Source organism: Delphinapterus leucas, chromosome 1 (assembly GCF_059928025.1).
Source record: "Delphinapterus leucas isolate spDelLeu-1000000601 "Yukka" chromosome 1, BTC_Dleu_Yukka2, whole genome shotgun sequence".
NCBI classification, from domain to species: Eukaryota; Metazoa; Chordata; class Mammalia; order Artiodactyla; family Monodontidae; genus Delphinapterus; species Delphinapterus leucas.
In genome coordinates this window covers 116,722,873-116,748,589 of record NC_143129.1, presented here as the reverse complement: position 1 = coordinate 116,748,589, position 25,717 = coordinate 116,722,873, and the positions used below count along the sequence as shown (strand labels likewise).

Sequence of the window (25,717 nt, the reverse complement as noted above, 5' to 3'; positions counted from 1 at the left end):
GAAGACTGGCCTCTGAAAATGATTGGGCCGAGAGTGCCAGCCATGGGGGATGGCTGAGCCACAATGACCAGCCTCCACTTGGTGTAAGTCCAAAGGTCAAAATGTGACATCAGTGTAGGCCCCTGACGCCCTGGATAACAGAGACCTGACCTACTTTGACATCTGGGGCAATATACAAAGACCAAGGAGAAAGAGCGTGTGCTGCAGCAGTTCCAATGCAGGAACAGAATTCCAGATGCTCTGCTAAAGGAAGGCTAGACTTCAAGCATAACTTTCAGGCAAAGGGAAGAGCTGTGAGCTGAGATTCAGTGGGTGGGGTCTGGGATTCTGAGGGACATCCTGCCTCCTAGGAAGAAGGGGGATCAGTTGGCTGTGCAGACAGTAATGAGTTGCTGGTGGAGAGTCTGACTACGTGCTTTCATGTCACTGATGAGTGTGACATCGTTGAAACAGTTGGGACAGAAGCCAGGTTGCAGTGAGCTAAGAATATGTTTTTGAAAAGCTCAGATGAGATGGAAAAGTAGGTCAGGGTGCTAGAAAGAAATGCCATAAGGAAGGAAGATTTTTGTTCTGTTGTTATGTGCTTGGCTCTATTTATAGGATTAAGGGGACTTGAACATATACAATGTCTGAGGAAAGGAGAGGCTTAAAACACAGGAAGGAAAATGATAAAGGAACAAAGATGGATGTGAGGTAAAGAGATGGGACCATCAACACTAGTTACAGGTAGTGTTAGTTAATAGATATTTATTGAGCACTTACTCTGTGCCAGGCACTGTCGTAAGTGCTGGAATGAACAAGACAGACACAGATATAGTCCTTTCCTAGTGACATTAGGATTTAGAAGAGAGGGTGTTTTCTTTCAGGCCTCTTTAGTTGGAAGTGCCAGTAACCCAACCTGCTTAAGAGAAAAAGAGAACTGACTAATTCATTTAACTGAAAAATATCCAGGCATGGCTTTCTCCAAAGACTCAACAAAATGTTGTCGGGCATCTCTCTCCCTCCCAGTCCCACTTTTCTCAAGCAGTCTGGACCCATGTAGTAGCAAATATGGTGCCCTCATCTCCATTATTACATGGCTCATGAGGTCAATGGTTTCAGTAAAATAAACTACATCTCAATGGCTCTGCCAAGAGTCTCTGGACTGACTCTGAGGGGCTCAGGTTTCAGTTATGTGCTCATTCTGACCTATTTCTGTGGCCAGAAAGTTGGTGTGTTTTGATTGGCCCCAAACTGGTCACATGTCCTCTCTGGAGCAGGAGTTGGGGTAGGGTCAACGCCAACTCAACCACATGGATTAAGAAAGGAAAAGGATCATTCCAAAAAGGCAATTGGGCTTCTTAGACAGAAGAAGGGACATGGTTGAGGCCAAAAGAACAAGAGATCACTACAGAAGGAGTGCCCTTGACCAGAAGAACAGGCCTCCCATCTCTTCAGGCTGGAGGGGAAGAGGGAAGGATTGCTGCCAGGTGGACAACTTTGAAGATGCGGGGTGAGAATGGGAAGGTCGGTACCTAGCACACTGGTTTTCCTGGAAAAGTGAAGGCCAGTCCATGTTCAGAGAGGGTGGGGGTAGAGGTAAGTTAGGAGACTTGTGGGCAAGGGTTAAGGTTTGGAAGAGCAGCTGAGGGAAACAGGAGAAGGAGCTGGCCCGTAACAAAAGGATCGCTAATGGTTAGCAGATTTTGAAAACCATGAATTTGTCATGGCCCTAATCTGCACAGTTACACGATTTTCTCCACGGGCTCAGCCCTGAATAATGATAGCCATGGTCATCTGTGAAGAAATGCACAGCGAAGAGCCCAATCTTCCTACCCATTCTGGGACAATTTGGCCATCAGGCAGACACCCAGGAGCTGTACTCATACCAGGGCTCCTAAGCCCCCCGGGAGAAGTGGTGAAGATGGACAGAGAATGGGCCTGTAGGACACTGACTCTTGATGCTACAACCTTCCCACACCTCAGGAAACCAGCCACCAAGGATAGGAAACTCACTAGGTGGCCTAAGAATACCCAGTACTTAGACCTTGGCTCCTTGGAGATGAAGAATGTGCAGGCTGCTCCTCTGGCTGGTACCTGGCAAACACTTCCCAGCCCCACCCTTGGTACTCTTCTCCACCTCTAAGCTGTTGAAGAATTAACTTTTTAAGCTCCCTCCGAATACCAGGCACTTTTAGTTTGATATCCCATTTAGCCCTCTCATCATACTGATAAGATGGATATTATCACTCTAATTTTACAGAAGAGTATATTGAAGCTCAAGATGCTGATAAACTTGCCCAAGGTGACACAGCTGGCAGCTCTCTCCTAGCACAGCCGGGAGAGGGTCTGGGGTGTGGAAGGCCATGTCTGTCTCAGTCATGTGCCTTCCTGTTTTCCATCACTGGGTATCCAAGAACACTGCTCCCTCCACTGGGACCCAAAGATTCCTAGAGGTCCTCGAATGTATTCTCAGGATCTGTGAGAATGTTTTCTGTCTTTAAAGACCCTGTACTTTGCTTGAGTTTCAGAGACTTTGGCCTGGAGAACTGTGCTCGCTTGTGGGGAGGTACTTCTGAGTCCTAAGCGGGTTGGGCAGGAGCTTGAGGGGCAAGTACTAAGCGTGTCCTGGTGTGGGTCGCAAAACACCAGGGCCACCCTGGCTGACCACAGCAGTATCTTTGCCAGGGATGTGTTAGAGAGGATGGTTGTGGCTTCCCAGCAAGTCAGGTGGAGGCATGCAGGCTGCCAAATGGAAAATGTCAAGGACAATAATGCTTACAGCAGAAAAAAACTTGACTGACCTTCAGGGGGCAAGGTGCTAAGTTTTAACACTCAAGGAGGCCCAGACTGTACTTCAGGGCAAGTGTCACCCACTCCCACTCTTGTTCCCAGGACTATGGGGACTTGGAAAAAGGACAGTTCGAAGGTTAGCCCTGCATAGAACATTACATCTAAAAAGCACTTCCACTTAAAAAAAAAAATCTTTTACTCCTTCCAAAAGCCCCTCCAAGGAGGTGCTATTAAGCCCATCTTATAGGGGAAGAAACAGAAGTCAGTACGGCAGGTCACACAGCAAGATAGTAGTGGGGCAGAAATCAGTCCCAGGGCCTTCCAGTCCAGGTCGGTTCCACTGAGCCCCCTTGAAGCACCTTTCCCGCCAGTGCCAGAAGAGATCAGTATGGAGGTCAGTTGCTGTCTCGAGTTATCTAGTTAATATAGTTTCATATCAATGTGCCATTTTCTCTTCCTGTAAACAGTCAGTGAATCAACAGATGTTTGACAAGGGAATATTCTTTGGTGGAAAGTTGTAAAATGGGACAAAGGTCTTTAATACTTCACATTCAGTTGATGAGAAGTTTTCTCTGACTACCCACCAAGTAAGGCCCTCCCTTAAATAAAGTCAAATATGCCATTTACTTTCATTGCCATGGTGAGCACAGGTAAGGCATATGGATTTTGGCTTTGGTAATAAAAAAGAAGAAATGGGACTCTGGAAAGCACTATGTGTTAAACAGTGAATGCCCTTCATTTGGTCCTTCTCACTATGCTTTGTTTTCTGGACTACGCCCCTCAGAACCATCCATACCTGTCTAAAGCAGAGGCAGTGAACTGGCAGTACTCGGGCCAGAGCCACCTGGCTGATGGGATTTGACCTCCACGTTTTTTTCACAGTATTTTAAAAAATGTTTATCTGGTAACTACTATTTAACATTTGGTGAAGACCATTAAAAAAAAATCAGATTTCTGACCCAACTCAAAAACCAGCAAGCTGATTAGAAAATGGACAAAAGACTTGAACAGACATTTCTCTAAAGATATACAAATGGTCAATAAGCACATGAAAAGATGAACAATATAACTAATCATGAGGGAAATGAAAATCAAAACCACAGTGAGATACCACTTTATACCCATTAGGATGGTTATTACCATTAAGAAAGAAAAAAAGAAGGAAGGAAGGAAGGGAGAGAGGGAGGTAGGGAGGGAGGAAGGAAGGAAGATAACAAGTATTTGTAGGATGTGGAGAAATTGAACCCTTGTGCATTGCTGGGGGGAATGTAAAACGGGATAGCCATTGAGGAAAATAGCATAGCAATTCCTCAAAAAAAAATTAAAATAAAATTACCATACAATCCAGCAATTCCAATTCTGAGTATATACCGAAGATAACTGAAAACAAAGACTTGAACAGATATTTGTACACTCATGTTCATAGAGCTTTATTTACAATAGTTAAAAGGCAGAAGCAACCCAAATGTCCAATGAGGGATGAATGGTTTAACAAAACATGGTATATTTATGCTATGATAGTATTCAGCCTTTAAAAGGAAGGAAATTCTGACACATGCTACAACATGGAAGAAACTTGAAGACATTATACTAATAGAAATAAGCCATTCACAAAATGACAAATATGTTAAGACTCCACCCATATGAGTTATCTATAGCAGTGAATTCACAGAGGTAGAAAGTAGAATGAATTTGCAACACTCTAGCAACTATTTACATAGCATTTACAGAGGCGTTGATGGTATCGTGGTTAGTGTAACTGCCTTCCATAGCATTTATATTGTATTTACAACTACTTACATTGCATTTGCATTGTATTAGGTATTATAAGTAATTTAGAGTTGCTTTAAAGTGTACAAGAGGATTGTGGAGGCTATATGCAAATACTATGCCATTTCATATAAGGGATTTGAGTATCCTCAGATTTTGGAATCTGCAGGGGGTCTTAGAACCAATCCCTCACAGATACCAGGGACCACTGTATATATATAGGTCTCATCTCAGGCAGGACCCCATCATATTTTCTAAGCAGGGAAGACTCTTCTGCATGTGAGTGTTTTTCCTGGGCCTGGTTGGTCAGGTGGAAGACCACTTATAGCACACAGTATATCTCAGCTGGGACCCAGGTAGCTTGGAGATTCACAAATCCCTCCAGCCAGGGCAAAAACCCAGGAACACTGTTTTCAGTTCCACACGTAAGAATCTTGGAAATCACCACTCAGTGCTAACAAGTAAAAAGCTGAACAGACTGAAAAACAAGCATTGCTTCTTGGATTCATAAGAGAGGGAGAACACAGGGCAAACCACTGCCCCTAATATTGGAGAGACAGACAGGCAAATGCAGGGAGTCACAGCTTACCTGAGCAGAGATTCTTGAGCAGAAACTACTGTGGGAACCAGTGCCAGGGTAGGAAAACCTGAACTGTAATTAATCAATTAAAGAAGGCTCAATGTGGACAATTCTAAGAGTTAAAAACTACAGGGGACCCAGTCTTAGGGAGTGCCCCAAATTTTGTGAGTTTTACCTCCAAGAACTTGACCAGTTTCTCACAGCAAATATCTAAGAAAAATCCCCTCAGGCTTCCAGCAGGGGAGGGGGAAAAGGAGCCATTTTGAAATAGGTCAGAGCATCAAAACACAGCTGTTCTTAATAAGGCCTGCTCCCAGGGGAAACTAGTTAACCAGAGGTAATCTGCTGAGGTATTATCAGAGTCTAACTGGCCTGGAAGGGAAATACCCAACTCCATCCCATCCTGTCCCACCTAAGCGGGGAGAAAAATACTTGTTAAGTTCAAAGTCCAGAGGCAAGAGACTGAGTCCTAAAAATAGGACTATAGAACTGTCCATCTCTTCCCACACATCACTGCCACATTACTAAAGGCCTATATGCAGAAGTTTCTTTTACGAGGTACATCATGTCCAGTTATCAAGAAAAAATTACAAGGTATACTACATAGAAAAAAAAACCCTCACATTTCTTAAGAGACAGATCACACATCAGAACCAGACATGTGTCCCAGAAGCTGAATAATGTCTTAGGGCTCCCCGAAATACTGAGCTGCTTTATTTACCTAACAAATATCAAAAGAAATTAGGATGCAACCTGTTTTCCTGCTAACATTGCTGGTGTTGGAATTATCACACCAAGAATTTAAAACAACTATGATTAATATGCTAAGGGATCTAGTGGATAAAGTAGACAGAATGAAAGAACAAATGGGCAATGTAAACAGAGATGGAAATCCTTAGAAAAAAAACAAAAAGAAAAGCTTGAGGTCAAAACCAGTAAAACAAATGGAGAATGCCTGTGATGGGCTTGTTAGTAGATTGGATACAGCTGAATAAAGAATCTCTGTGCTTGAGGATACAGCAATAGAAACTTCCAAAAGTTAAAAAGAACAAATAAAAAAAAAACAGAAGTGAATATCCGAGAACTGTGGGACAACTACAGAAGGTGTAACATATGTGCAATAGGAATACCAGAAGAAGAAACTAAGAAAGAAACAGAAGAACTAATTGAAACAATAATGACTAAGAATTTCCCAAGTTAATGTCAGACACCAAACCACATATCCAGGAAACCCAGAGAACACCAAGCAGGATAAATGAAAACAAAAACAAAAACTAAAATAAAAACAAAAAAACCCTCTCCACCTAGGCATATCATTTTCAAACAACACAAAATCAAAGAACAATTCCTGAAAGAAGCTGGGGGTGGGGGAGGGGTGGGGGGAAACACTTACTTACAGAGAAACAAAGATAAGAATTATATTCAACTTCTCAGAAATCATGCAAGAAAGAAGAGTGGGATGAAATATTGAAGATGTTGAAAGAAAAAACCTACCACATTAGAATGCTATACCCTGCAAAATTGTCCTTCAAAACTGAAGCGGGAATAAAGATTTTCTCAGGCAAACAAAAATTGAAGAAATATTTTGCTAGTAGGCCTGCCTTGCAAGAAATGTTAAAAAAAAGTTCTTTAGAGAGAAGAAAAATGATATGGGTCAGGAACTCGGGTCTACAAAAAGAAAGGAAGTGCCTCAAAGAAGGAATAGTGAAGGTAAAATTTGTTTTTGTTTTTCTTTATCTTTATTCTTTTGACAAATGTTTGTTCAAAATAACAAAAGCAACAATGTATGTGATTAAGTATGCTTATCTATATATCTTTAATATGTGTGTGTGTATACATATGCTTATGTATGTTTATATATAAGTAAAATGAACGACAGAAATGACACAAGAAAAGGGAGGGAGAAATCAGGATTATTTTGTTATTATAAGGTACTTGCACAACCCAGGAATTAATATAGACCCAGACTTTACACCATTTGTGAGAATTAACTAAAAATGCATCATAGACCTAAATGTAAAATGCAAAACTATAAAACTCCTATAAGATATCACAGAAGGAAATCTAGATGACCTTGGGTAAAGTGATGACTTTTAGATACAAATCAAAAGCATCATCCATGAAAGAAATAATTAATAAGCTGGACTTCATTCAAATTAAAAACTTTGTTCTGCAGAAGACAATGTCAAGAGGGGGCGGAGTCAACATGGCATACTAGGAGGACATGGAATTCGTGTCTCCTCACAACTAGGGTACCTACCAGGCACCAGTGGGGGGCCATGGACACCTAAGGGGACAGGAGGAACCCCCAGCAACTGGCTTGCGGAATCTTGGTTCCCAGGCTAGAGGTCAGGCCTGAGCTCCTGTGGTGGGAGCTCTGAGTCCAAACTGCTGGACTAGCAGAGAACCTCAGACCCCAGGAAATATCAATTGGAGTGAGGCCTCCTGGAGGTCCTCATCTCAGCACCAAGACCCATCTCTATCCAACTGCCTGCAACTCCAGTGATGGACGTCTCAGGCCAAATAACCAGTAAGACAGGAAAACAGCACCACCCAGCAAAAAAAAAAAAAAAAAAGAAACGACAAAAAAAATTGTTACAGACAAAGGAGCAAGGTAAAAACCTACCAAGACCAAACAAATGAAGATGAAATAAGCAACCTAACTTAAAGAGAATTCAGAATAATGATACCAAAGATGATCCAAAATCTCGGGAACAGAATGGAGAAAACATGAGAAACTTTAAAAAGGATCTAAAAGAACTAAAGAGCAAACAAACATTGATGAATAACACAATTACTGAAATTTAAAAAAATTCTAGAAGGAATCAATAACACAATAACTGAGGCAGAAGAATGGGTCCGTGAGCTGGAGGATAAAATGGTGGAAATAACTGCCAGAGAGCAGAATAAAGAACAAAGAATGAAAAGAATTGAGGACAGTCTAAGAGACCTCTGGGACAACATTAAATGCACCAACATTCGAATTATAGGGGTCCCAGAAAAAGAAGAGAAAGAGAAAAGGTCTGAAAAAATATTTGAAGAGATTATAGTCAAAAACTTCCCTAATATAGGAAAGGAAATAGTCAATCAAGACCAGGAAGCACAGAGAGTACCACACAGGATACACCCAAAGAGAAACATGCCGAGACACATATTAGTCAAACTATCAAAAATTAAATACAAAGAAAAAATATTAAAAGCAGCAAAGGAAGAGCAGCACTTAATATACAAGGGAATCCCCATAAGGTTAACAGCTGATCTTTCAGCAGAAACTCTGCAAGCCAGAAGGGAGTGGCAGGACATATTTAAAGTGATGAAAGGGAAAAACTTACAACCAACACTACTCTACCCAGCAAGGATCTCATTCAGATTTGATGGAGAAATCAAAACCTTTACAAACAAGCAAAAGTTAGGAGAATTCAGCACCACCAAAATAGCTCTACAACAAATGCTAAAGGAACTTCTTTAGGCAGGAAACACAAGAAAAGGAAAAGACCTATAAAAACAAACCCAAAAGAAACAAGAAAATGGTAATAGGAACATACATATCGACAATTACCTTAAATGTAAATGGATTAAATGCTCCTACAAAAAGACATAGACTGGTGGAATGGATACAAAAACAAGACCTGTACATATGCTGTCCATAAGAGACTCACTTCAGACCTAGGGACACATACAGACTGAAAGTGAGGGGATGGAAAAAGATACTCCATGCAAATAGAAATCAAAATAAAGCTGGAGTAGCAATTCTCATATCAGACGAAATAGACTTTAAAATAAAGACTATTACAAGAGACGAAGAAGGACACTACATAATGATCAAGGGATCAATCCAAGAAGAAGATTTAACAATTGTAAATATTTATGCACCCAACATAGGAGCACCTCAATACATAAGGCAAATGCTAACAGCCATAAAAGGGGAAAACGACAGTAACACAATAATAGTAGGGGACATTAAGAGCCCACTTTCACCAATGGACAGATCATCCAAAATGAAAATAAAAAAGGAAACACAAGCTTTAAATGACACATTAAATAAGATGGACTTAATATTTATAGGACAGTCCATCCAAAAACAACAGAATACATTTTCTTCTCAAGTGCTCATGGAACATTCTCCAGGATAGATCATATCTTGGGTCACAAATCAAGCCTTGGTAAATTTAAGAAAATGGAAATTATATCAAATATCTTTTCTGACCACAGTGCTATGAGACTAGATATCAATTACAAGAAAAAAAAATACAAACACATGGAGTCTAAGCAATACGCTACTAAATAACCAAAAGATCACTGAAGAAATCAAAGAGGAAATCCCAAAATACCTAGAAACAAATGACAATGAAATCATGATGACCCAAATCCTGTGGGATGCAGCAAAAGCAGTTTGAAGAAGGATGTTTATAGCAATATAATCCTACCTCAAGAAACAAGAAATATCTCAAATAAACAACCTAAACTTACACTTAAAGCAATTAGAGAAAGAAGAACAAAAACACACCAAAGTTAGCAGAAGGAAAGAAACCATAAAGATCAGATCAGAAATAAATGAAAAACAAATGAAAGAAATAATAGCAAAGATCAATAAAACTAAAAGCTGGTTCTTTGAGAAGATAAACAAAATTAATAAACCATTAGCCAGACTCATAAAGAAAAAAAGAGAGAAGACTCAAATCAACAGAATTAGAAACGAAAAAGAAGTAACAACTGACACTGCAGACATATAAAGGATCATGAGAGATTACTACAAGCAACAATATGCCACTAAAATGGACAACCTGAAAGAAATGGACAAATTCTTAGAAAAGCACAACCTTCCAAGACTGAACCAGGAAGAAATGCAAAATATAAACAGACCAATCACAAGTACTAAAATTGAAACTGTGATTAAAAATCTTCCAACAAACAAACGCCCAGGACCAGATGGCTTCACAGGCGAATTCTATCAAACATTTAGAGAAGAGCTAACACCTATCCTTCTCAAACTCTTCCAAAATATAGCAGAGGGAGGAACACTTCCAAACTCATTCTACGAGGCCACCATCACCCTGATACCAAAACCAGACAAAGATGTCACAAAAAAGAAAACTACAGGCCAATATCACTGATGAACATAGATGTAAAAATCCTCAATAAAATACTAGCAAACAGAATCCAACAGCACATTAAAAGGATCATACACCATGATCAAGTGGGGTTTATCCCAGGAATTCAAGAATTCTTCAACATATGCAAATCAATCAATGTGATCCACCATATTAACAAATTGAAGGATTAAAACCATATGATCATCTGAATAGATGCAGAAAAAGCTTTTGACAAAATTCAACACAGATTTATGATAAAAACTCTCCAGAAAGTGGGCCTAGAGGGAACCAACATCAACATAATAAAGGCCATATATGAAAAACTCACAGCCAACATCGCTCTCAGTGGTGAAAAAGTGAAATCATTTCCTCTAAGATCAGGAACAAGACAAGGTTGCCCACTCTCACCACTACTATTCAACATTGTTTTGGAAGTTTTAGCCATGGCCATCAGAGAAGAAAAAGAAATAAAAGGAATCCAAATCAGAAAAGAAGAAGTAAAACTGTCAGTGTTTGCAGAAGACATGATACTGTACATAGAGAATCCTAAAGATGCTACCAGAAAACTAGTAGAGCTAACCAATAAATTTGGTAGAGTAGGAGTATACAAAATTAATGCACAGAAATCTCTTGCATTCCTATATACTAATGATGAAAAATCTGAAAGAGAAATTAAGGAAACACTCCCACTATCACTGCAACAAAAAAGAATAAAATACCTAGGAATAAACCTACCTAAGGAGACAAAAGACCTGTATGCAGAAAACTATAAGACACTGAAGAAAGAAATTAAAGATGATACAAACAGATGGAGAGATATACTATGTTCTTGGATTGGAAGAATCAACATTGTGAAAATGACTATACTACCCAAAGCAATCTACTGATTCAATGCAATCCCTATCAAACCACCATAGGCATTTTTCACAGAACTAGAACAAAAAATTTCACAATTTGTATGGAAACACAAAAGACCCCGAATAGCCAAAGCAATCTTGAGGAAGAAAAACGGAGCTGGAGGAAACAGGCTCCCTGACTTCAGACTATACTACAAAGCTACAGTAATCAAGGCAGTATGGTACTGGAACAAAAACAGAAATATAGATCAATGGAACAGGATAGAAAGCTCAGATATAAACCCACGCACCTATGGTCACCTTATCTTTGATAAAGGAGGCAAGAGTATATAATGGAGAAAAGACAGCCTCATCAATAAGTGGTACTAGGAAAACTGGACAGCTACATGTAAAAGAATGAAATAGAACACTCCCTAAAACCATACACAAAAATAAACTCAATATGGATTAAAGACCTAATAAGGCCAGACACTATCAAACTCTTAGAGGAAAACATAGGCAGAACACCCTTTGACATAAATCACAGCAAGATCCTTTTTGACCCACCTCCTAGAGAAATGGAAATAAATAAACAAATGGGACCTAATGAAACTTAAAAGCTTTTGCACAGCAAAGGAAACCATAAAAAAGACAAAAAGACAACTCTCAGAATGGGAGAAAATATTTGCAAACGAAGCAACTGACAAAGGATTAATCTTCAAAATATACAAGCAGCTCATGCAGCTCAATATCAAAAAAACAAACAACCCAATCCAAAAATGGGCAGAAGACCTAAATAGATATTTCTCCAAAGAAGATATACAGATTGCCAACAAACACATGAAAGGATGCTCAACATCACTAATCATTAGAGATATGCAAATCAAACCCACAATGAGGTATCACCTCACAGCAGTCAGAATGGCCATCATCAAAAAATCTACAAACAATAAATGCTTGAGAGGGTGTGGAGAAAAAGGAACCCTCTTTCACTGTTGATGTGAATGTAAATTGGTATAGCCACTATGGAGAACAGTATGGAGGTTCCTTGAAAAACTAAAAATAGAACTACCATAAGGCCCAGCAAATCCATTACTCAGCATATACTCTGAGAAAACCATAATTCAGAAAAATTCATGCACCACAATGTTCACTGCAGCTCTATTTACAATAGCCAGTACATGGAAGCAACCTAAGTGTCCATCAGCAGTTGAATGGATAAAGATGTGGCACATATATACAATGGAATATTACTCAGCCATAAAAAGAAACGAAACTGAGTTATTTGTAGTGAGGTAGATGGACCTAGAGTCTGTCATACAGAGTGAAGTAAGTCAGAACAAGAAAAACAAATACTGTATGTGAACACATATATAAGGAATCTAAAAAAAAAAAAAAAGGTTCTGATGAACCTAGGGGCAGGACAGGAATAAAGACATAGACCAAGAGAATGGACTTGAGTACATGGGGAGGTGGAATGGTAAGCTGGGACGAGGTGAAAGCGTAGCATTGACATATGTACACTATCAAATGTAAAACAGATAGCTAGTGGGAAGCAGCTACATAGCACAGGGAGATCAGCTCGGTGCTTTGCGACCACCTAGAGGGATGGGATAAAGAGGGTGGGAGGGAGATGCAAGAGAGAGGGGATATGGGGATATACGTATGCTTATAACTGATTCACTTTGTTATACAGCAGAAAATAACTCAACACTGTAAAGCAATTATATTCCAATAAAGATGTTTAAAAAAACAGACAATGTCAAGAGAATGAGAAGACAACCCAGAGACTGGGAGAATGTCTTGCAAAAGACACATCTGATAAAGGATGTTATCCAAAATATACAAAGAACTCTTAAAACCCAACAATAAGGAAATGAACAAACCAATAAAAAATGGGCCAAAGACCTAATGAGACTCACCAAATAAGATATACAGATGGCAAATAAACATATGAAGTCTTTGTCCCGTCTACTGCAAGAATGAAGACCATTCTCAGCAATCAGGCTGTCCACATTCTAGAAAATATTGACATTACTCTGAAAGAACACACCGTTATTATGAAGGGCCCCTGAGGAATCCTGAAGAAGGATTTCAGTCACATCAAAGTAGAACTCAGTTTCCTTGGAAAGAAAAGAAGAGGCTCCAGGCTGACAAATGTTGGGGAAATAGAAAGGGACTGGTACCTCTAGCACTATCTGTAGTCACGTACAGTGCATGACCAAGAGTGTCACCCTGGGCTTCCATCACAAGATAAGGCTGTGTATGCTCACTTCCCCATCAATGCTATTATTCAGAAGAATGTGTCTCTTGTTGAAATCCAAAATTTCTTGGGTGAAAAATAGATCCACAAAGTTTGGATGAGGCCAGGAGTCGCTTGCTCCGTATCTCAAGCCCAGAAAGATGCGTTAATTCTTGAAGGAAACAGCAGTGGACTTAAATCAAATTTAGCTGCTTTTTTTCAGCAAGCCACAACAGTTAAAAACAAGGATATCAGAAAATTTCTGGGTAGTATCTACGTCTCTGAAAAAGGAACAGTTCAGCAGGCTGCTGAAAAAGTTTTAAGATGTCCAGCTACCGAAACAAGATGCTGAATGATTCCCAAGACATATTTGTGATACTTTAAAGATACAGTAAAAGCCCTGTATTGAAAAGAAAAGATATTCCACATCACATGTCATCAGGGAAATGCAAATTAAAACCACAGTGAGAGGGCTTCCCTGGTGGCGCAGTGGTTGAGAGTCCGCCTGCCGATGCAGGGAACACGGGTTCGTGCCCCGGTCCGGGAGGATCCCACATGCCGCGGAGCGGCTGGGCCCGTGAGCCATGGCCGCTGAGCCTGCGTATCCGGAGCCTGTGCTCCACAACGGGAGAGGCCACAACAGTGAGAGGCTCGCGTACCGCAAAAAACAAAACAAACAAAAAAAAACCACAGTGAGATTCCACTACACACCCAGTAAAATGGCCAAAATCCACAACACTGGCAAATGCTGGGAGGATGTTGAGCAACAGGAACTCTCATACATTGTTGGTGGGAATGTAAAACGTACAGCCACTTTGGAACACACTTTGGCAGTTTCTTACACAACTAAACATACTCTTACCACATGATCCAGCAATTGTGCTCCTTGGTATTTACCCAAAGAAACTGAAAACTTATGTCCACACAAAAACCTTCATATGGATGTTTACGGCAGCTTTTCTCATAATTGCCCAAACTTGGAAACAACCAAGATGTTGTTTCAGTAGGTGAATGGATAAATAAACTGAAGTACATCCAGACAATGGAATATTATTCAACACTGTAAAGAAATGAGCTATCAAGCCATGAAAAGACACAGAGGAAACTTAAACGCATATCACTAACTAAAAGACGCCAATCTGAGAAGGATACATACTATATGATTCCAACTATATGACATTCTGGAATAGAAAAACTATGGATATGGTACTTGCCAGGGGTTAGTGAAAAGAGAGGGATTAATAGGTGGATCACAGACGATCTTTAGGGGAGTGAAAACACTGTATGATACATGCCATTATACATTTGTCTGAACCTGTACACCGTACAACACCAATGGAAACTATGGACTTTAAGCGATTATGATGTGTCAGTGCAGATTTACCAGTTTCAACAAATGTAGCCCTCTGGTGGGAGATGTTGATGATGCAGGGAGGCTATGCGTGTGTGGGGGAAGGAAGGTATATGGAAAATCTCTTTACCTCCCTCTCAATTTTGCTATGAACTCAAAACTACTCTTAAAAAATAAAGTCTTTAAAGAAACCCAGGAGCTGGCTGAGGTCTCCCTGATACACTGAGGTGGGCCTCACAGGGGCGGGGCCAGCAGCCCAATGCAGCAGCGCCCCCCGGGGCCATATTGTGGGAGTGACCCTGGACTGAGTAGGAGAGGTACCAAGATGGTGTTTGAAACAAGCACCAGATCAAAGAATAGATCTGAGAAAACAGAGGATATGCAAGGAGGAAGAAGAAGGAAGCCCATCAGTTGGAACAGAATCACCAAATTGGAAGAACTAACAAGATGACAAATTGGGGGGGAAAGATAAGAGTTAAATTAGAGTCAGAGTGAGGTGCCGGGGCTTCTATGGCTGGTTCCATTTGTACCTCAGAAGCACAGAGCCCCAGCCTGAGTACTCCTGTCACATATGGGTATGGGGTACTTCCTCTCCCTAGAGACAGCTACATGTGTCCCTGAGAAGGGGGAGAATACCAAACACATCGGATGCCACCAGAAATACATTTATGGAATTTCAGTTCTCTGGAAACCTCTCAGACAATGTCCATTTCAGTAATATCATAAAATGACTTCTTCAACAGGCACAGTTTATAAGAGTAGAATTAGAAAGACAATTATATAAACTCTTGACAGTTGTGCAAACAGAAAATTGTTTCTAAGGGTTTACACAGTCAGCATTTGCTAATGTCCTGATCTTATGTCCAGTAGGCACTGGATGGTCAGGTTTCTGTGATCATGGCAGATGGAAGAGTTTCAAACTAAAGGCGGAATTTGACCATGGACTGACTTCCTCCTGGCCCTGAACCGATTTCCCATGACTGACTTAATATAATTTGTGGTAATAATGTGTTAACATGTCATATAAATCTTCATATATTCAGCCCTGACTTTATTATGGTGGACCTCCTGGGGTGTGGATTCATTTCCTGTTAGGCAGCCTTACATAGTTTTTGCTTTCCTTAGCCCATTTGTGCGAAGCTGTGCCTTTTTACTATGTTCGTACAAAGAAGTATATGGATAGGCACCTAAGCGCCATATTAATTGTTAACCCAGACCAGAGAAGTAACATAATTTTATTTCTTTTATTTAATATACATTTCATTGTACAGAAAAATAAAAGTTAGAAGGAAAAAGCATTATGTGTTAAATTAGTTAGAAAGAAAACTCAGTTAAGTTTCAAGTTTTAATTAAATTAATTTTACTTAAGTGCTAATATTTTGAAACACAAAACTAGAACCAGAAATTCTGTTAAGGCGTATGGGCTATACACAATGGGGAGAGTTGTGTCCCAGAAGTTGAATAATGACCTAGGGCTCCGCCAAATACTGAGCTGCTTTATTTACCTAACTAACAAATATCAAAAGAAAATAGGATGGAGCCTGTTTTCCTGCTAACGTTGATGATAGCTAGATAAATACAGAAAGGTCTGACGTAGAGTCAGGTATCAATAAAGGCAAGGGCATGAGTCCTAATTGAACAGCTATTGTGTGCTAGGATTTCACCAGGTTCTGGGGGTACTGGGGTGAGGAAGGGGTCAGGTTAGGGAGACGGGAAAAGCAGTTCTCTTATGTCCAAAGTTGTCTGGGCATTTCCACGGCTGAGTTCTCTGAACTCATCACTCACTTCCCCACTTCCCTAGTTTCAATAAGCATGTTGCTTGGAAACTCACATAAAATGTGAAGCGGGAGCATTGCAAAGCAACCTGTCATAAGCCACCATGCCCTGTTTTATTACCTTTATGGTATTTCAAGGTGAAAGCCTATATTCAGCCTTGTCTTTTGCTTTCTCGGGGAAATTCCAGACAGCTGCAGAGAAGCTATGAAGCTTCTCGTGCCAGGTGGTGGGACCTTGTGCTCTCACACTCTGATCTGCAGGAAGCAGGTCCAGAGGTCGGCTCTTCTCTACGACAGAGATTAGTCTAGGAGCCATTTACTAAACTGGGCATGACCGCCAGCCCCTTTATCTCCTCCTAAATTCCACAGTACAACCTTAGATATGGAACCTTTTTTTCTTTCTTTCTTTCTTTTTCTTTAATTTGAGTTTTACATAAAGAAATAGCTTGGAAGCTATTTCCAGACCAATTTATCTGCTGTTATGGGAACCCTCTTTAAGGAAAAGACATAATCTGTCTAACATCCTTCATACACCCACTCCCCTTTCTCTTTTCTAATGAAAAATGTGCTGTGGTGAAACTCCCTCTGCATCAATCTTAGGCTCCAAAGGCCATCTGGCTAACACAGGACACTGTACTTTCCTGTGGCAAGAAAATGAACATTTTTTTTTAAGTGAATGAAAGTAATTCCTCACATTTTTTTCAGATATAGCAAAAAACTGGAAGAGAATCCTAGGAAAGAGCTAGCAAACATTGCCAATAGGCCAAAGTCTCTTCATATTTAACAGGAAGAGGGTGTTTGACCTTTTCTCCACACCACTGCATATGTGAATTTCTGACCTTGCCCCTGCATTTCTTACTTGCTGTCTCTTGTACGGCAGGTGGTAAATCATCACTCCACCGAACCCCAGCCCTGCTGGAAAGTGTCTCTGACTCTAGAAAGCACACTGTAGGTGACTGTTCAATTAAAGGCACAGGGTCTGCAGTCAAATGATCTCCATTTGGGACCTGTGTCCATCACGTACTCATTATATAACTTTGAGTGATGTTATTTACACTAGCGAAGCCTGATTTCCCGTCTGAAAAATGGGATAATAGTAGTACTTACTTCAGTTTCCTCATCTATTAAAAGGAAATAATAACATTATGTTTCTCCCTGGGTTAGTGTGAAGATGAAATAAAGAACACAAGGTGCATAGCACGGAGTGTGGTATATAGCAGGCATTCAAAAAACGGTAGTTACAAGGATAATGACAATAAGAGGATGGCATTGAGAAAATGACCTGCAGTTTAGGTTAGGACATACCAACACAGAGTGAGAAGAGCTCTCCTCTAGCCAGAATGCAGTTTCTCTTGAAAAATGCCTAAAAGGCCTTGCTGTAGTTAGTCTAAACTAAGTTTATTCCGCTCTAACTACCCATCAGTTGTCTTTATACCTGTATGTCCCACAGGCAGCTCAGATTCAATGTATTTAAATTTAGGCATCTTAACTCTTTTTGACTCTCATGTCAACCATGTCCTTCTTTCTGTAGTATTTTAATGTTACCTATGCATCCTGCAAACCAGCATCCTGAGAGTCACCCTGAGACCTTCCCCAACCCTCTGCCTCCCTAATCTTTCACCTCCTGAATATGCCCTGAATCCATCATTCTCAGACCTTCCATATCATCACTGCCTTATTCGAAGCCTCATCCCCTCTCTCCTGCACTACTGCAATAACCTCTTAGCCACTCCTACTCTCTAATCTCTTTGCTCTCTGCTCCACCCTCATACATCCTTACCACACACATGATCATTCTAAAAAGCAATTTGATTGGTGTCACTTCTCCGACTAAGCCCCTGCAATAACTCCCTACCAATAAAAGGATTATCTCCAAACTCCTGGCCAAGTGTACAGGTCCTCCATGCACTAACCCTCCCTTCCCACGCCGACCTCATCCCTGCCAATCTTTCATGATTGTCGAACATTCCAACAATGAGAAACTCTTATAATCTCAAGAATATTGTAGGGTCCGGACTCCAAGATGGTCCCCAATGATCCCCACCTCCTGGTGTTCATGACCTTGTGTAGCCTTCTCCCACTTTGTACCAGAGTTGGTCTGGGTCACCAACAGAATGGCAGAATGATAATAACCTAATCACTCCTGAGATTAGGTTATAATGACAAAGGCTTCTACCTTGGACTGTCTTTCTCTTGGATTACTTGCCCTATGGAAAGCCAGCTGCCATGTCATGTGAGTAATGCTATAGAGAGGCCATAGTGAGGAACTGAAACCTCCTGCTGACAGTCACGTGAGTGAGCTTGGAGACTGCTTCTCCAGCCCCTTCAGATGACCGCAGTCCCAGCCAACACTTGAGAGCAACCTCATGACACACCGTAAGGCAGGACCATCCAATTAAGGCTCTCCCAGATTCATGGCTCTCAGAAACTATGTGAGATCTCAGATACTTACTATTGTAAGCTGCTAAGTTTCAGAGTAATTTTTTATTCAGCAATAGATAATACAAAAATCATCTTCATTTAAACCTCCTTTCTCTTGTACATTCCTTTATACATGATATATACCATCCATCCATTGCCACCATGCAAGCCTCAGCTAAAAAGTCACTCACTCTATAAAGCTGTCCCGCTCCTCTTCCACACCCTGTCTGCACTGTCATTTGTGTTTACACAGCATCTGGTACTTAACTCCACTGTGACCCTTGTCACATTGTCCTCAGTGGTGGACTGAATAATGGTCCCCCCATGAGGTCAACGTCCTAATCGCCAGCACCTATAAATGTTACCTTATATGGCAAGAGGGACTTTGCACATGTGATTAAGTTAAGGATCTTGAGATGGGGAGTTTTCCTGGACTATCTGGATTTCCTGGGTTACCAGGAGATCATCATAGAGACCCATATAAGAGGGACCCAAGAGGGGTCAGAGTGAGGGGAAAAGGTGATGTGACCATGGAAGCAGACACTGATGTGCTTTGAAGATGGCAGAAGGGGCCACAAGCCAGGAAGACAGTCAGCCACTAAAACCTAAAAAAGGCAAGAAGACAGATACTTCTCTAGAGCTTCCAGAAGGATGTGGCCTCCTGGCACCTGAGTTTAGCCAAATAAGATCCATTTTGGATTTCTGATCTTCAGAAGAGTAAGAGAACAAATGTGTATTGTTTTAAGCCTCTAAATTTGTGGTCATTTGTTACAGCAGCTATAGAAAACTAACACATCCTGTATTTCTTTATTTATCCTGCCCTGCGCCCCCCTGCCCCATACACAGTAGACTGTTAACTCCTTGAAGATCCTGTCACATTTAACTGTCCCCAGGACCTAAAATAATGCCTGGCACATATCACCAAATATGTGTTGGTTAGTCAAATAAATGAACTAGTCTAAACTCTTCAGGTTACAACTTGAATATTTCACTATACGGTCACCCCTCAGTATCTGCGGGGGATTGGTTGCAGGACCCTCACATATACCAAAATCCTCAGATGCTCAAGTCCCTTATATAAAATGGTGCAGTATAGTTGCCCTCTGAATCCACAGGTTCCTCATCTGCAGATACAGAGGACCAACTATAAAATCAAAGGTATTGACTTCCTTCAAGCAATTTTTTTTTTCCTGGTAAAATGTCACTGGTTTTCATAGATCCAGATAGAAATACAATTCCTGTCTAGAAAAAAAATCTCAAAAATCTCTTATCCTTGGAGCAAAAGAATGTCAGAGGTCATCTCCTGGGTGTAATGACTGAGATAGAATATATTTCTGGAGTAGATCCTTTTCTTCTTAAGTGAGAGTCCCAAAAAAGGCATGAAATTGTGGGCAGAGTCCAATGGAGTAACACAGACGTAAGTAAAGGGCTGAGATCTGGGTGGTGGCATCTGCATTTCTGGTCAGTAGCATTTGATATACAGAGAGTGCCTCTACTCTGCCCTTAACTCTCTGTGAGACCCTGAAAAAGCCACTTATTCTCAGTTTCTTCACCTGTATAATTAAGTGGTTGATTAAAATTCATTCAGTATTTCATTTAACAAATATTTGTTGAGCACCTACTATGTTTCAAGCATAGTTCCTAGGATCACAGCTTTAAACGATTCCTCGCCCTCATGGATTCTACAGAAGAAAATAAATTAGGGAAGGGGCTCAGTGAATACAGGAATGGAGGTGGATGAGGAATTTAATTTCAGCAGGGTGGTCAGAGAAAGCTTCATTGGAAAGGTGAAGTTTGAATAAAGTCCAGAGAAAGTTAAAGAACAAATCATCCAAATAATTGGAGGGAAAGCTTTCTAGGAGTAAAAACAGCAAGTACAAAGGCCCTGAGGCGGGAGGGTGCATGGTATGTTTCTATGTTCGAAGACTAGCAAGGAAGCCAGTGTGGCTGGATTGCAGTGAGCAAGAACTGGAGTGAGCAGGAGACAAGATGTGGAAAGGTTTTAGGGAGGGACCAGATAATGTAGACTAGTGCTGTCTGATATAAATTATAAATATAATTCAAGCCAGAAATGTGAGCTACATATGTCATTTTAAGTTTTCTCTTAGCCACATGGAAAAAGTAAAAAGAAACTTGTGAAATTATTTTTAATAATATATTTTATATATCAAATATATTCAAAATATTATAATTTCAATATATAATGCATGCACCCCAATGTTCATAGCAGCATTATTGCAACAGCAAAGATATGGAAGCAAGCTATCAACAGATGAATGGATAAAGAAGATGTGTGACATACATAGAATGTGACAACGGAATATTACTCAGCCATATAAAAGAATGAAATTCTGCCATTTGCAACAACTTGTTGCCATTTGCAACAATATGGATGGACCTACAGGGTATTATGCTTAGTGAAATAAGTCACAAAGAGAAAGACAAATACTCTGTGTTATCACTCATATGTGGAATCTAAAAAAAGAAACAAACAAATGAATATAACAAAATAGAAACAGATTCACAGATATAGAGAACCAACTGGTGGTTACCAGTGGGGAGACGGAAGTGGGGAGGGGCAAGACAGGGGTAGGGATTAAATAGTACAAACTACTATGTATAAAATAAATAAGCTATAAGGATACATTGTACAGCAGAGGGAATATAGCCAATATTTTATAATAACTTTAAATGGAGTATAATCTATAACAATATTGAATCACTAAGTTGTATACCTGAAACTAATATAATATTGTAAATCAACTATACTTCAATTAAAAAAAAAATGAGACTGTTGGGAAAACATTATGCATGTTTTCATGGGTTTTAATCACTTGGTCAAAGCACTGAACTTTTCTGAGCCCATGTGTCTTTCCCTGTAACATGGAGACACCATTTCAGAAAGAGGACCCCCAATGCAGAGGCCCAAAGGTGAGAGCGAGCCCGGTCTGCTCCGGGATGACCAGTGTAGTTGAAGAGGAGAAGAAAGGAGGAAAGTAGTAGGAGATGTGGTCAGAAAGTAATGGGAGGTGAGTGGTAAGGAACCATGTGGCTCTTTCTCCAACTTCAGGAAATATAGGGAATAATAAGTAAACTCACCAACCAAGCCTAGGTCGCTATGTTGTGGTTAAAAACTCAGCTCCAGACTCTTCTAGGCCAAAACGATCTATTTCTGTGGGGTTCCTTTTTTCCCCCCTTTTCATTTCCATAAATACAGGTCATCTAATACATATGGAAGGTGTAGACAATTTGAGCAACAGTGTTCTTTTGATTTGCTCCAGAAAGAGAAAGCAGTTCAGAGGCAGAACTGCTATGTAGGTGATGAAGTTTAAGCTTTTGGGTTTTTCACGTGCATAGGTCTCTTCCAAGGCTCTGTCTTTAATTTTGTATTCGTACTTTGATCTTCCTTTCCTTAAAGAAGGATTCTTCAAATTGTATAATCTTCGGGACCAACAAAACCTAGATCTCCCCCTACTTAGGAAGAACATTCCATCGTAGACCTCTCTTAGGAATAAAAATAACTGACTTTAGTAAAAGTTGGGGAGGGACTTGGACACACTTGTCTGTTAAGCATACCTGGGGAGGGCTGGTGATTTATGCTGCAGGAAAGGAGTCGACACCCACCCAGCTGCCACCCTTTGGAAAGGTAAAGTTAAACAACGAAAATTATGCAGGAAGAGTTATATGTTTGTCCTTCCCAAATCTGTTTGATTGTAAAATCAGGTGTGTTGCTTTAAAATGTATAGATTCCTGGGCCTTTCCCCAGATCTACTGATTCAGTCTCAGTGGTAGGGCCCAAGAACGTTTAAGAAAACCCCACCTGTGGGCACCAGTGTGTTAGGGTTTCTGAAGCATAAGTTTGAAATAATGATGCATAACTCTGAGAATTTCTGGAAGGAAGAGCAGCCTCAGTCCCAGAAATGGGGTGGGGGAGTTCCTGAGCTGCTCGTTGTTGAGAGAGACACTTGATCAATGATTTACAGTCTGGGTAGCTCTTTCCCTACCCTCAAAAGTGCATCCAATTAAATGAAAGCTCAGCATCAGCTCCCTAAGACCAGGCCCAGGTAAAAGAAGATGGACTCCAAGATGCTGCCTTCAGGTGGCCTCCAAGGATGTGGTCATGTTCGTCGCCCAGGAGGAGTACCGCCCTCTGCATCTGCAGGGACCTGCATCAGGGCAGTGGGAATCACTGCTTCCTGGACTTCCATCTTCCACACCTGGCATGAGTCTGGGGGCCACAGGGAGAGGCTGAGGAGAGCAAGCCCAAGGGCATCCATGTACAGGACAGAGCTGCAGTTTAGAAAGGCAAAGTAATGGGCTCAGGGTTACCCAACCAGTAGATGGTAGATCTGGGATGATGTAAGACTGAAAGTGTCAGGGAGAAATAGACAGACTTAGTTACATACAGCTAAGAGAGTTTGCATCATAGGGAATTAAATGTGCAGAGTCTAACCAGTTGATGAAAATACAAAAAGAGCTGAAAGCAGTCATCTATGCTTCAGTCTCACAGTTTGTTGGGGAGGAAGGTGGTGAGGGTGGCGGATAGGGAAGCAGAAAACTACCCGGGGCTTCTCTGTAGATGTACAGAATGGAGAGGGGGGCCCACTGGCTAGCTCACAGAGGGAGCCTGTGCAGGTGCTGAAAACTTGAGCATTACCACTTCCAGTCACATGGGGAAGACATTAAAGGAGTGAGGGTGGAGAGGAGCCTTGGAGAGGGAGTTAAGAGGGGGTCAGCAAGTCAGAGCAAGTTAAGAAGGCTAATCCAGAGGCAGAACCTCACTCCCCACTAACGGAGGTGGGGCAGACCCCAAGAGAGTGGCTTTAAAAAAAAACTGTTACCTTATTCAAAGGACTCAGCAGAAAGGAGGCCCCATGACCTTGTATATTATTAGAGAGGTAACATAAAAAAGATATATATTTCCTCTGATTCACAAGACACCAGCTTACAGGAATTAATAAAAGAAAGTGTAAATCTCTCAGTACTAACTCGCAAATTTTGCAAACCTGGCATGTAGCAAGGAATCAGAGATGGGTCAATACTTTTAAGACAAATGTACCAGAAAGAGCATGAGGTGAAATGGACTGAGTCAGAGGCAGTATCAGCTTCTATTTTCAGAAAACAGCAGCCTTGGACACAAACCAAAAGGCAGGCAGCATGCAGGCACCGGCCCTGAGACCAAGCCCACAGCAATCTCTGGTCACAGCTGTGCACAGAGATAGCAAATCACTCTGTCCCATCTGAGGAACTAAGATAAAGACCGCATGACAATATAGTTCTTCCACAAAGCAAACTTGTGCCAGTGGGCACTCTGCCTCTGGGTTAAGACTCTTTCTGCCCTCCCCATTGATCTGCAGCTTCTAGTGCTAAGTTCTTTCCCAGCCAGAGAACGCTTGCTTGCCACACTGGACATGCTCAGCGTTCGGGAACTCTCCTATCTTAGCAGCTAGGTAGAGGCAGAGGCAGAACCCAAGCAAGAGCCTTCACACTCTGATTTCAAATTTGGCTTTGTTTGTCTTTCTTGTAAACCTGGATCTGTGGAAACCCAGGCCAACCATCCATCCATATTCATCTAACCGGGAAGGTGTCAGCACTAATGCCAGGTACTGGGGAGAAAGAGTCAAAGACATTGGGGGACCAGATGTGAGGGTGGTACTGCCATTGTAATGGTCTGACCATGAACTTGCTACCTCACTCTCTAAGCCTCAGTGTCCTCAACCTTAAAATGCAGCTGAAGATGGAGCTGGATGGGGAATTAGAAATAATATGTAAATTGCCTACAACTGCTCCGTAAGTGGCATTTATTACTATTATTACAGACTGTTAAAGGAGGAGACATCTGAGTACACTGAAGTTAACAATGTAGTGCTATTTTGCACCACGATATATTTATATGATATTTCAGAGAGCAGGGGGGAGGTTTCTAAATCAATATTGGGCAAAGCTGTAAAGTGAAGTTTCAGAATTTTGATGGATGGGTAGGAGTTAGCTAGGTAAAGAGGTAGGCAGAGTGTTTCTGGGCAGGGAAAGCAGCATGTACTAAGACACGGAGGCATGAAATGCCATTATGCACAGTTTTGGAAGAAGGTCCGTGGAAGTAAAGGAAGGATTAAGGGGGTGGCTGTGACCCGAAGAGGACGGTCAGGGGCCAAAGCACAAAGGGCCGTGTGCTAAGCTAAGAGGGTTGAACTAAGAAGCTAAGAGAGTCTTGATGCTGGGGAGAGACATGGAAGAGTTTTTAGTAGAGAAGTATGATCGTATTTGTGGAAGGGGTAAATTGGACAGAAGTCAAACTAGTGGCAAATGCTTAAGTGCCAGCTGACAATGTAAAATCCAGGGCTCATTTAGAGACACCTATTTCAGGGCTACCATGTCATAAGAACTGGCATTTTAATTTAGTGCCTCAGTGTAAATCTTATCAACAGTACATTGGGGGAACAACTGAGCTACAGTATCGAGTGATGGATAAGAGTATAGGCTCTGGACGCAAACTGTGTTTGAAACAAGTCTCTGCCACTTCCTAGCTGTGAGATCTTGAGCAAGGCATTTGTGGATCTTGTTTTGCCCATCTGTAAAACAGGAATAAAAATAGTACCTGCCTCAAACAGCAGCTGTGAGGACTGTATGTGGTTAGAACAGTGCTGGACAGAGCAAGCACTCATTAGTGTTGACCAGTAGTTAGGGGTGGAGGTGGTGCGAGTCAGGCTCTTTGGCCTCCAAGTCACTCTCCATGAGACAGTCACCTTCACTGCCTTCTTGGCTCTGACCCTATGGACACAGATTAGCTGTCAGTTAAGCCACATGCGTGACAGTAACTCCCAGTTACTCATTTTATGTAAAAATAGCATTTTTAATACTCATTCGAGCATCAAGTAAA

General features: G+C 41.1%; 1 pseudogene; it reads left to right on the top strand.

Moving 5' to 3' along the window:
• The first annotated feature begins 12,310 nt into the window (after nucleotides 1-12,310).
• Nucleotides 12,311-14,251, top strand: LOC149750718 (large ribosomal subunit protein uL6 pseudogene; annotated as a pseudogene).
• The last annotated feature ends 11,466 nt before the right edge of the window (nucleotides 14,252-25,717 follow it).